Raw genomic sequence first — 11075 nt, forward strand, 5'->3', positions numbered from 1 at the left:
TTTAAATTATCTTCTATTTTTTATTTTTTAGAACTCATTTTTATCTTTCAAATTTATTTTAAAATAATTCTTCTTTTTATTTTCATTCCAGTATAATTAACATACAGTGTTATGATAGTATAATATAGTGATTCAACAATTCTATACATTACTTAGTGCTCATCATAAGTGTATTCTTTTTTTTTTTTTATAATTTATCTGACAGAGATCACAAGTAGGCAGAGAGGCAGGCAGAGAGAGAGGAAGGAAAGCAGGCTCCCTGCTGAGCAGAGAGCCTGATACGGGGCTCGATCCCAGGACCCTGAGATCATGACCCAAGCTGAAAGCAGAGGCTTTAACCCACTGAGCCACCCAGGTCCCCCTCATAAGTGTATTCTTAATATCCTTCAAATATTTCACCCATCTCTCTTCCTCCCCTCTGGCAATCACCAGTTTGTTCTCTATATTTAAGAGTCTGTTGTTTTATTTCTTTTTTCTCTGTTCATTTTTATTCTTAAATTCCATTTACGAGTGAAATCATATGGTATTTGTCTTTCCGTGAATGATTTACTTCACTTAGCATTATATCCTCTAGACCCATCCATGCTGTTGCAAATAGCAACATTTCATTCTTTTTTATTGATGAGTTATATTCCATGGTACATATATACCACATCTTCCTTATCCATTTATTTACTGATGGACACAATTTGCTTTTATATCTTGGCTACTATAAATAATACTGCAATAAATATGTGGATGCATATATCTTTTGAATTCGTGTTATCATATTCTTTGGGTAAATACCCAATGGTGGAATTACTGGATCATATGGTAATTCTATTTCTATTTTTTTGAGGAATTTTCATACTGTTTTCTGTCATGGCTGCACCAGCTTGCATTCCTAACAACAGTGCATGAGAGTTCCTTTTTCTTCACATCTTTGCCAATACGTTGTTTATTGTGTTTTTTATTTTAGCCATTTTGACAGGTATGAGGTAATGATTGTGGTTTTGATTTGCATTTCCCTGATGATGAGTGATGTTGAGCATCTCTTCACATGTCTGCTAGCCATCCGTACGTCGTCTTTGGGAAAATGTCTATGCCTATCTTCTGCCTATTTTTAATTGGATTATTTGCTTTTTGGGTCTTGAGCTGTATTATAAGTCCTTTATATATCTTGGATATTAACCCTTTATAAAATATGTCATTTGAAAATACTATTTTTCCATTCAGCCTTTTAGTTATGTTGACTGTTTCCTTCACTCTGAAGAAGCTTTTTATTTTGATGTAGTACCAATAGTTCATTTTTGCTATTGTTTCCATCGCCTTTGGAGACAGAGCTGATGTCAGAGAAATTACTATCTGTGCTCTCATCTAGGATTTTGATGGCTTCAGGTCTCACATTTAGGTCTTTAATCCATTTTGAGTTTGTTTTTGTGTATGGTGTAAGAAAGTGGCCTAGTTTCATTCTTTTACATGTTGATAGCCTGTTTTTTCAACAGCTTTTGTTGAAGAGACTGTCCTTTTCCCACCAGCTATCCTTTCCTGCTTTGTCAAAGATTAATTGACCATATAATTATGCATTTATTTTTGGACTCTATTCTGCTCCATTGATCAATCTGTCTGTTTTTGTGCCATTACCATACTGTCTTGATTACTATAGCTATGTATATCCTTCAAAATCTAGGATTGTGATACCTCCAGTTTTCCTATTTAGGGTCTTTTGTGGTTCCATACAAATTTTAGGATCATTTGTTCTAGTTCTGTGAAAAATGCTTTTGGTATTCTGTTAGGGATTGCATTAAAACTGTAGATTTGGGTAGTATGGGCATCTTAACAATATTTGTCTTCTTTTTTTTTATTAATTGTTTATTTTTTATAAACATATATTTTTATCCCCAGGGGTACAGGTCTGTGAATCACCAGGTTTACACACTTCACAGCACTCACCAAAGCACATACCCTCCCCAATGTCCATAATCCCACCCCCTTCTCCCAAACCCCCTCCCCCCAGCAACCCTCAGTTTGTTTTGTGAGATTAAGAGTCACTTATGATTTGTCTCCCTCCCAATCCCATCTTGTTTCATTGATTCTTCTCGTACCCACTTAAGCCCCCATGTTGCATCACCACTTCCTCATATCAGGGAGATCATATGATAATTGTCTTTCTCTGATTGACTTATTTCGCTAAGCATGATATGCTCTAGTTCCATCCATGTTGTCGCAAATGGCAAGATTTCATTTCTTTTGATGGCTGCATAGTATTCCATTGTGTATATATACCACATCTTCTTGATCCATTCATCTCCTGATGGACATCTAGGTTCTTTCCATAGTTTGGCTATTCTGGACATTGCTGCTATAAACATTCGGGTGCACGTGCCCCTTTGGATCACTACGTTTGTATTTTTAGGGTAAATACCCAATAGGTAACAATATTTGTCTTCTAATCCATAAATATGGAATATCTTTCCATTTGTTTGTGTCATCTTCAATCTCTTTCATCAGTGTTTTATAGTTTTCAGAATACAAGTCTTTAACCTCCTTGTCTACGTTTATACCTTAACATACCTTAGTATGTTATTATTTTGTTGAAAATGTAAATGGAATTTTTTTTAAATTTCCCTTTCTGCCACTTCATTATTAGTGTATAGAAATGCAATAGATTTCTGTACACTTATTTTATATCCTATGACTTTATGAAATTCATTTATTAGTTCTAGGAGTTTTTTGGTAGAGTAATTATAGCTTTTATTTAGTTTTATTTTCTCTGCACCATTTTTTCTGCAAGTTATTCTTTTAATTATTTGTTTATTTTAGTTTCTTTTTCAGGTGAAGAGGTTTTCCTTTTCTGGTAACCTGTCTGGTAATCCTTAAACTGATAGCTCATATTTAATAGTGGGAAATTAAAACTCAGTGGTATTGTCTCTGAAGGTGTGGATAGGACCTTGTTAATATGGGCTCAGAAGAGACACATCTGAACACGCCATACCTTTGGGAATCTCCCAGTCATTATTTTTAGGTCTTTCCTATGGGTCATGTCAGAATGTTCAGAAACACTTTACCTTGTTCAGTGTTTTGCTAGTAGAAGTCTGCCTAACAGATTTCTTAAACCCAATTTGAAGAACTGAGGGTTTCAATATCTACTTTTTTAAGTTTTTTAAATTTTATTATCTTTTCTTTCTTTCTTTCTTTCTTTTTTTTTTTTTTTAGTACAGACTCCTATCCTCTCCATCCCAACTTTGCAACTATACATTAGATCTCCCAGTATAGAGATTTGATATCTACTTCTCCAGAAACTATTAACTTCTATTCTCGTGTTCTTATGGGAAACAATATGGAGATCTAACAGTAAATAGCTTCCAACCCATTCACCTGAATTTTCCCCTCATTCTTTGTCCTTACTTCTATGAGAACTGGATAGAGTGATTCTTAAGACACTAGGCTACCTAAAGCAATCTACACATTTAATGCAATTCCTGTCAAAGTACCATTCATCTTTTTCAAAGAAATGGAACAAATAATGCTAAAATTTATATGGAACCAGAAAAGACCTCGAATAGCCAAAGGGATATTGAAAAAGAAAGCCAACGTTGGTGGCATCACAATTCCGGACTTCAAGCTCTATTACAAAGCTGTCATCATCAAGACAGCATGGTACTGGCACAAAAACAGACACATAGATCAATGGAACAGAATAGAGAGCCCAGAAATAGACCCTCAAATCTATGGTCAACTCATCTTCGACAAAGCAGGAAAGAATGTCCAATGGAAAAAAGACAGCCTCTTCAATAAATGGTGCTGGGAAAATTGGACAGCCACATGCAGAAAAATGAAATTGGACCATTTCCTTACACCACACACAAAAATAGACTCAAAATGGATGAAGGACCTCAATGTGCGAAAGGAATCCATCAAAATCCTTGAGGAGAACACAGGCAGCAACCTCTTCGACCTCTGCCGCAGCAACATCTTCCTAGGAACAACGCAAAAGGCAAGGGAAGCAAGGGAAAAAATGAACTATTGGGATTTCATCAAGATCAAAAGCTTTTGCACAGCAAAGGAAACAGTTAACAAAATCAAAAGACAACTGACAGAATGGGAGAAGATATTTGCAAACGACATATCAGATAAAGGACTAGTGTCCAGAATCTATAAAGAACTTAGCAAACTCAACACCCAAAGAACAAATAATCCAATCAAGAAATGGGCAGAGGACATGAACAGACATTTCTGCAAAGAAGACATCCAGATGGCCAACAGCCACATGAAAAAGTGCTCCATATCACTCGGCATCAGGGAAATACAAATCAAAACCACAATGAGATATCACCTCACACCAGTCAGAATGGCTAAAATCAACAAGTCAGGAAATGACAGATGCTGGCGAGGATGTGGAGAAAGGGGAACCCTCCTACACTGTTGGTGGGAATGCAAGCTGGTGCAGCCACTCTGGAAAACAGCATGGAGGTTCCTCAGAATGTTGAAAATAGAACTGCCCTATGACCCAGCAATTGCACTATTGGGTATTTACCCTAAAGATACAAATGTAGTGATCCAAAGAGGCACATGCACCCGAATGTTTATAGCAGCAATGTCCACAATAGCCAAACTATGGAAAGAACCTAGATGTCCATCCACAGATGAATGGATCAAGAAGATGTGGTATATATACACAATGGAATACTATGCATCCATCAAAAGAAATGAAATCTTGCCATTTGCGACAACATGGATGGAACTAGAGCGTATCATGCTTAGCGAAATAAGTCAAGCAGAGAAAGACAACTATCATATGATCTCCCTGATATGAGAAAGTGGTGATGCAACATGGAGGCTTAAGTGGGTAGGAGAAGAATAAATGAAACAAGATGGGATTGGGAGGGAGACAAACCATAAGTGACTCTTAATCTCACAAAACAAACTGAGGGTTGCTGGGGGGAGGGGGTTTGGGAGAAGGGGGTGGGATTATGGACATTGGGGAGGGTATGTGCTTTGGTGAGTGCTGTGAAGTGTGTAAACCTGGTGATTCACAGACCTGTACCCCTGGGGATAAAAATATATGTTTATAAAAAAATAAAAAGTTAAAAAAAAAAAAAAGACACTAGGAAACTCAATGATAAACATCTGCTCAGTTCATGTCTTTACTGCAAGTTTTTCTTCCCCCATTTTCTTAGAGAAACCTCCCTGATCTCACAAAACAAATTTTATCTCCCTACATACACTTACCAAAATTCTCTACTTCTTCTGAATACTGATTGCAATTGCAATTAAACTTATTTGGATAATCACATTTAACCTCTTTCTGCCATCCTAGGTTGTAAGCAACTTGAGAGCAGTCCATGATTGTCTTGTTTTCAGTTCTAATGCAGTGCTTGGCATATTTTCTAGTACATGGTAAGTACACAATTACTCATTTTTTAAATGAATGAATTAATCCAAGGAATAAGAGAACTGAGATAAACATCATGAAAATCCTCAGTACATGACTATGGCCTATAATACTTCTAATTGGTATGCAAAATTATGAAACTATTCCAAAGTACCATATATTCATATTATGCTAGATCTGTTCAGCCACTTCAAACTTAGAAAAAACTGCTAGTTGATTCAGGTTCAAAATAAATGAACTAATTTTTTTCCAACAATTTTATGAAGTTATATGGCTCCAGGAATAATTTTAAGGATATTAAAAATAAATGCACATATATTTCAGGTAGTGCTTAAAAATATGAAGAAAAGTAAAGAAGAGAAGGAAGAATAGTGAGCAATAGGAAGGATCTTTTAAAGAGGAAAGAAGGGAAGAATGTCATGTTAAGTTCACATTTTAGCAGAAATTGGGATGAAATTTAAAATCAAGCCATGAACATATTGGGTTCTTCTTTACTCTCTGTCTCTCTCTCACACACACACATCATTTATCAGAATAAATATTAACTTTCAGTGGGAGTACAGTCATAAAATGAGAAAAATATTTTCCTACTTTGCAATTATGGGAAATATTTTCCATAATATTCATTGTGTTTTTCTCGGCATAGTTTCAGTTCTTATCATTACTGTAGTCAGCATTTTTTAGTTATTTTCTTTTATCCCCAGCTTCCACATTGTAGTCTTTCAAGCCCGTTAGGAATAATATAGGATTCGTATTGGGCCACACACCCACTGTTATAGAAAAAGAAGCTTTGAGATAAGTGTTGTATTAGAATGACAGCTACATTCTTTGCCAGTAGTACTCACACCCTCAGTTATTCACTGAGTTGAATAATAGTTTTGTCTTATTCTTTCAATCATATAGAGAGAGGTGATCCCAAAGAAGCATGCTAATAAGGGGTCCAAGGAATCATTCCCTTGGGGATTTATAATTTAGGGTGATTCAAAACTGAGAAACATAGTTCTACCAGTCATCATTCTTTTCTGTTATTTCCTACAAACCTCCAGTGATCCTGGCATCTAATTCTAAATGATTATTTGGATACATAACATGCAGAAAACAAGGTTTATTTCCACATACATATTCTTTACTCCCAAACTAAAGATCTTGAAATGGAGAAAATGAAAGACACAGGAAGAATTTAGAAACCCAAGCACCATTTTAAATGTCAGCTACAACGTGAACACCAGGCTTCCACAAAATGATCAACAGCAGCACTTCATCACATCTAAATCTTAACTTTAATAATACAATACATATCATATTCTATTTCCTATATTATGAAATTTTAGTTATATGTACATGGTCGTTTCTTCTATTATTAACTACCCTGATCATTCTATCCAAATACAAATCCATTGCCCTATAGAAATAATGTCTGTTTAGAATTTATTAAACTGTTGTAAGTATGATGATGATGATTGATAGATAGATGATAGGGATTTTTATACTTAAACTCATTTACACATCGTATCAACTCTTGTAAAGTAAGGATTATTTTACCCCCATTTTGCAGAGGAGAAGGAAATAAGATATGGAGAGGGTAAGTGATTTACCCAAAGTTACAAAGCTAGTAAGTGACAAACACTTTATTCAAACCTAAATACTTTTAAGCCAGAATCATATTATGGAACTTTGATCTTTATACTGTACTGTCACAATCTTCCCCTCACTCTTCTCTCTAGTGTCTCTCACCATCCTATTTTTTTTCTTTTATCAGTCAAGCCAGCTGAAAAACAATTTTCGTGATTCAACCCTCCATCTGTCATAAGAAAGCCCTAACACAAACCTTGTCCTTTTGTCCTAAACCTATTCCCCTAGATATCAATGATTCTACCATTTGTGGATATTAAGCATAAGCTTCTATGGATACCATATTAATAGTGAAATAAACATTGACGAAAAAGAACACTGCATACAATAATAATTGACTCAACATATCCTTTTCCTTTTTAACATTATTTTTCATTACATATTCATAGTAAAATCAGAAAATAACTCCGCTTTCCAAAAATTTGCTTAGTATTTGCTCAGCCAGATACTGAGGTAAAGAGCTTGTCATACAATCTCTTTTTTCTAATTCTATATAATAATCACAATAGGAAATTATTAAGCCAGGGCTGAAGGAGATAATTTTAGAGGACTTCAATATAAACTCACCAGATATTTATACTGACTGTCCAAGTCTGAGAAAGGGAAAAAGTTATTTTAAAGTGAAGGAACATGTTATAGAACATTATACTTAAGCCAACAAGTTTTTCTAATCCCAGCTCTATTTCTAACTTGTATTAAATGGGCAAAATTATTTACTTTGTTCATCTATTAAGTGGGAATGTTGAATTACATTGTCATAGAGGTTTATTTCTATGCTAAAATTCTATTTCCATGCTATTACAAAACAAAGGAAATGGCAAGTTAATAGAGACAGCCTTTTCCAGAATTATCTAAAATCAAACAATTTTGACTTACCCTTCAACAACAACAAAAAAAAAAAAAAAAAAAAAGGGGGGGAAGGAAGAAAGAACAAAGAATGAAAACAATAGGATATTTATTCAAATGCTTTGATAATGATGATATGGTTTAGCTATCTACCTGACTCTCAGCAAATTTCCAGCATCCATCTTTGACTGTATGGCCTTGCTTCATTCTTATCCTTTTATATTATAAAATATACAGATAAGTAGATATTTTTTCAGAAATAATGTCTTCTCTTTCTAAAGAATATGGATGGGCAAATCTCATCTAACTTCCTCATCTTGCCCAACTGCTTTTAAAGTTTTTAACACATTGTTGATAAAATGGCACTTGGCCACAAACTAGCCATCCTTTTAAGTATCCCAGTCATTCTCAACTAGTCATTCTCAACTTTCCCTGTACACTGAAATCATCCGGGGAAGCTTTTAAAACTACTACTGTCTGGGTCCCACCCCCAGAGATTCTGATTTAATAAGTCTGGCATGAGGTCTAAAGATTGTGATTTCTTAAAAGCTCCCCAGGTGATTCTAATGAGTAACCAACAATGCGAATTTTTCTAAGTCCTGAAAATGTGTTGAAAGAATCCAAACTCTGGATCATTGGAAAATGCTGTGCTCACCTTTCTTTAACAGTCCCTATCTCACTCCTGACATACGGTAAGTTATATCCTATACCACTGATCTGTGGATATAAGGAAATATTGCTATTTTAAATGAAAAAGATTATAGACTTTTCTATATGTGGGAGCCTGCATAAATTCTCTTAGTAGAAAATGACTTCTCTCCTTTAAAAAAAGATACATATTTGTTTCACTGTGAAAGGCAAGACATAGGGCAGAGTTTAAATGAGAAAATATAGCTGCTGTAGAGAAATTATTTTAAGATAAAATATCATTTTGAACAGGTAACAGACAGGAATTTTGTATGTGTTTGGGGGGGGTTGGTTTGCTGTTTTGTTTTTATTTTACACTTTTGCTGGGGATGGGAACTATACAAGATGGAAAAGAGAAGGAGCAGTCAGGGATACAGAGTACAGAGGAATAAACAGGAAAATCAAAAACAAAAACAAAACAAAACACTGTAAAGAGAGAATAGGTCCCAACAACACAAGCATAGATCAAGCCCAAATGAAAAACATGGCTATTAATAAAACATTCCCTAAGACAACGTGTGATTAATAAATTTAGAAAGAGTAGTTTTCTATTCTATGCTATAATTTTATCAACCCCAATCTTCCCTAAATCTTTAATACAGCTTTGATAACTACTAACTCAGTGTCTCTTCCCCCTATTTGGGGAATAAACTCTACACTTACATTTTAGGTGAAGCCAACCACAAAGGCTAAAGGAATATGTGGAGGTGGAGAGAGATGGCCAGAATGATCAGAGAGAAGCCAGCCAAAACCAGGAATTTGGCACAAAAGACAAGAAATAACCACCAAGACATGTAAGCACAATCTCCGGGAATTCTCAGAAATATTTGAAAGGAATATGAATCTCCAGGAGTCTAAAGTGTGATTGGAATTTAAATTATTTCATTTAAAAATTAAAGAAGGGCGCCTGGGTGGCTCAGTGGGTTAAGCCGCTGCCTTCAGCTCAGGTCATGATCTCAGGGTCCTGGGATCGAGTCCCGCATCGGGCTCTAGCAGAGAGCCTGCTTCCCTCTCTCTCTCTCTGCCTGCCTCTCCATCTACTTGTGATTTCTCTCTGTCAAATAAATAAATAAAATCTTAAAAAAAATAAAATAAAATAAAAAAAAATAAAAATTAAAGAAAAATTTGCCCCACTGAAGGCCAGGGGGTACAAAATGTGTTATATAGTGGTAGATTTAGGGAAGGGAATAGAATTCCTAGTACCCAGACTACTACTTTTCCTTCTTCGTCAATCTCATCATCCTTTCAGGGCTGAGTATATCACAAAATTCAGAAAAGATCATTAGAGCTTTTATCCTATAGCAGAGAATAAGAGCTTAACAGCTACTCTTTCTTTACAGAAGGGTTAAGATCTTGAAGAGACCTGATTACAGGGTTATGGTTACAACTTCTTTGAGCCTTATAAAAAGTCCTGTTGGAGTTGCAATGTCTTTTTATTTAAAGTTGTGGTTGTTTCTTGTTGTTTTTGTAGGTGAGATGGAAAACACTATCAAAAGAAGAAAATAAGTCACAAACTGTCCAACATTAAAGCAATTACAGGATGTTAAATAGTTTCCAAGTCTTTAAATAGTGATTACTTTATTGAATTTGTATCTAGATGGTATTTTTTACCATTAAGGGCCTTAAAATAACATACACTTAATTTCTTTGTAATGTTCAATTTTATTATGCTCATGGGATATTCCTGGTGATTGGTTGACATTTTTTTTTTCTTAGCGTTACCTTTTCCTAGAAAAAGTGGTGTTGGGGCACCTAGGTGGCTTAGTCGTTAAGCATCTGCCTTCAGCTCAGGTCATGATCTGGGGGTCCTGGGATGGAGTCCCAAATCAGGCTCCCTGCTCAGTGGGGAACCTGCTTCTTTCTCCCCCTCTGCTATTCCCTCACTTTGTGCTCTGTCTCACCCTAATAAAAAAATAAAATAAAATAAAATCTTAAAAAAAAAGAAAAAGTGGTGTAATTTCTAGTCCAGTGCTTCCAAAAATAGATAAAAACCTCCAAATAAGGAAAATATAAAAAATACATAGCCAGCTACCTACATAAGAATCATCTCAGTGGCTTATTAAAGCTCCAAATGCTTAGGGTCTCAACTGCAGGGGTAAAGGAGCAAAAAATCTATTTTTCTAGAAAAAACGATCAGTTTTGATAAACATGGGGCTGGATTATAGACCCCTCAAACAATCTACAAGTTCTGAAGTTTAAGTATCTTTGCCACTGAAAGCAAATGCATATATTCTGTTGTATTGTCTAATAATGTTCTTTGTTCATTTCATAGTTTTAAAATTTATCTTTCCAACTTCTCTCCTTCCTCCTCTTCCTCATCATTCTTTTTCTCCTCCAATCTTCTATCAAAAATATAAATGATGAACAAAAGTCAAATAAAAGAAGATCTGAGAAAAGGTGATTCCAACCTGAAGGAATAGCAGTGCAAAGCAATAGGCAGAAACAAGACCAGTGTGTTGGAAAAACACCAGGAAGCTACCCTTGGTGACCGAGGAGTATAGTTAGTGAGGAGGAAGACGGTTAGTTTTCAAGACGA

General features: G+C 35.2%; 1 long non-coding RNA gene across 1 annotated transcript; it reads left to right on the forward strand.

Moving 5' to 3' along the window:
- The first annotated feature begins 8465 nt into the window (after positions 1–8465).
- On the forward strand, positions 8466–10487 carry LOC309868148. The gene is made up of 3 exons (XR_014313530.1): positions 8466–8544; positions 9210–9333; positions 10011–10487. It is a non-coding gene; the product is annotated as an uncharacterized lncRNA (long non-coding RNA).
- Positions 10488–11075: the final 588 nt, after the last annotated feature.

The sequence above is a fragment of the Mustela nivalis genome, assembly GCF_964662115.1.
Source record: "Mustela nivalis genome assembly, chromosome: 1".
Taxonomy (NCBI): Eukaryota; Metazoa; Chordata; class Mammalia; order Carnivora; family Mustelidae; genus Mustela; species Mustela nivalis.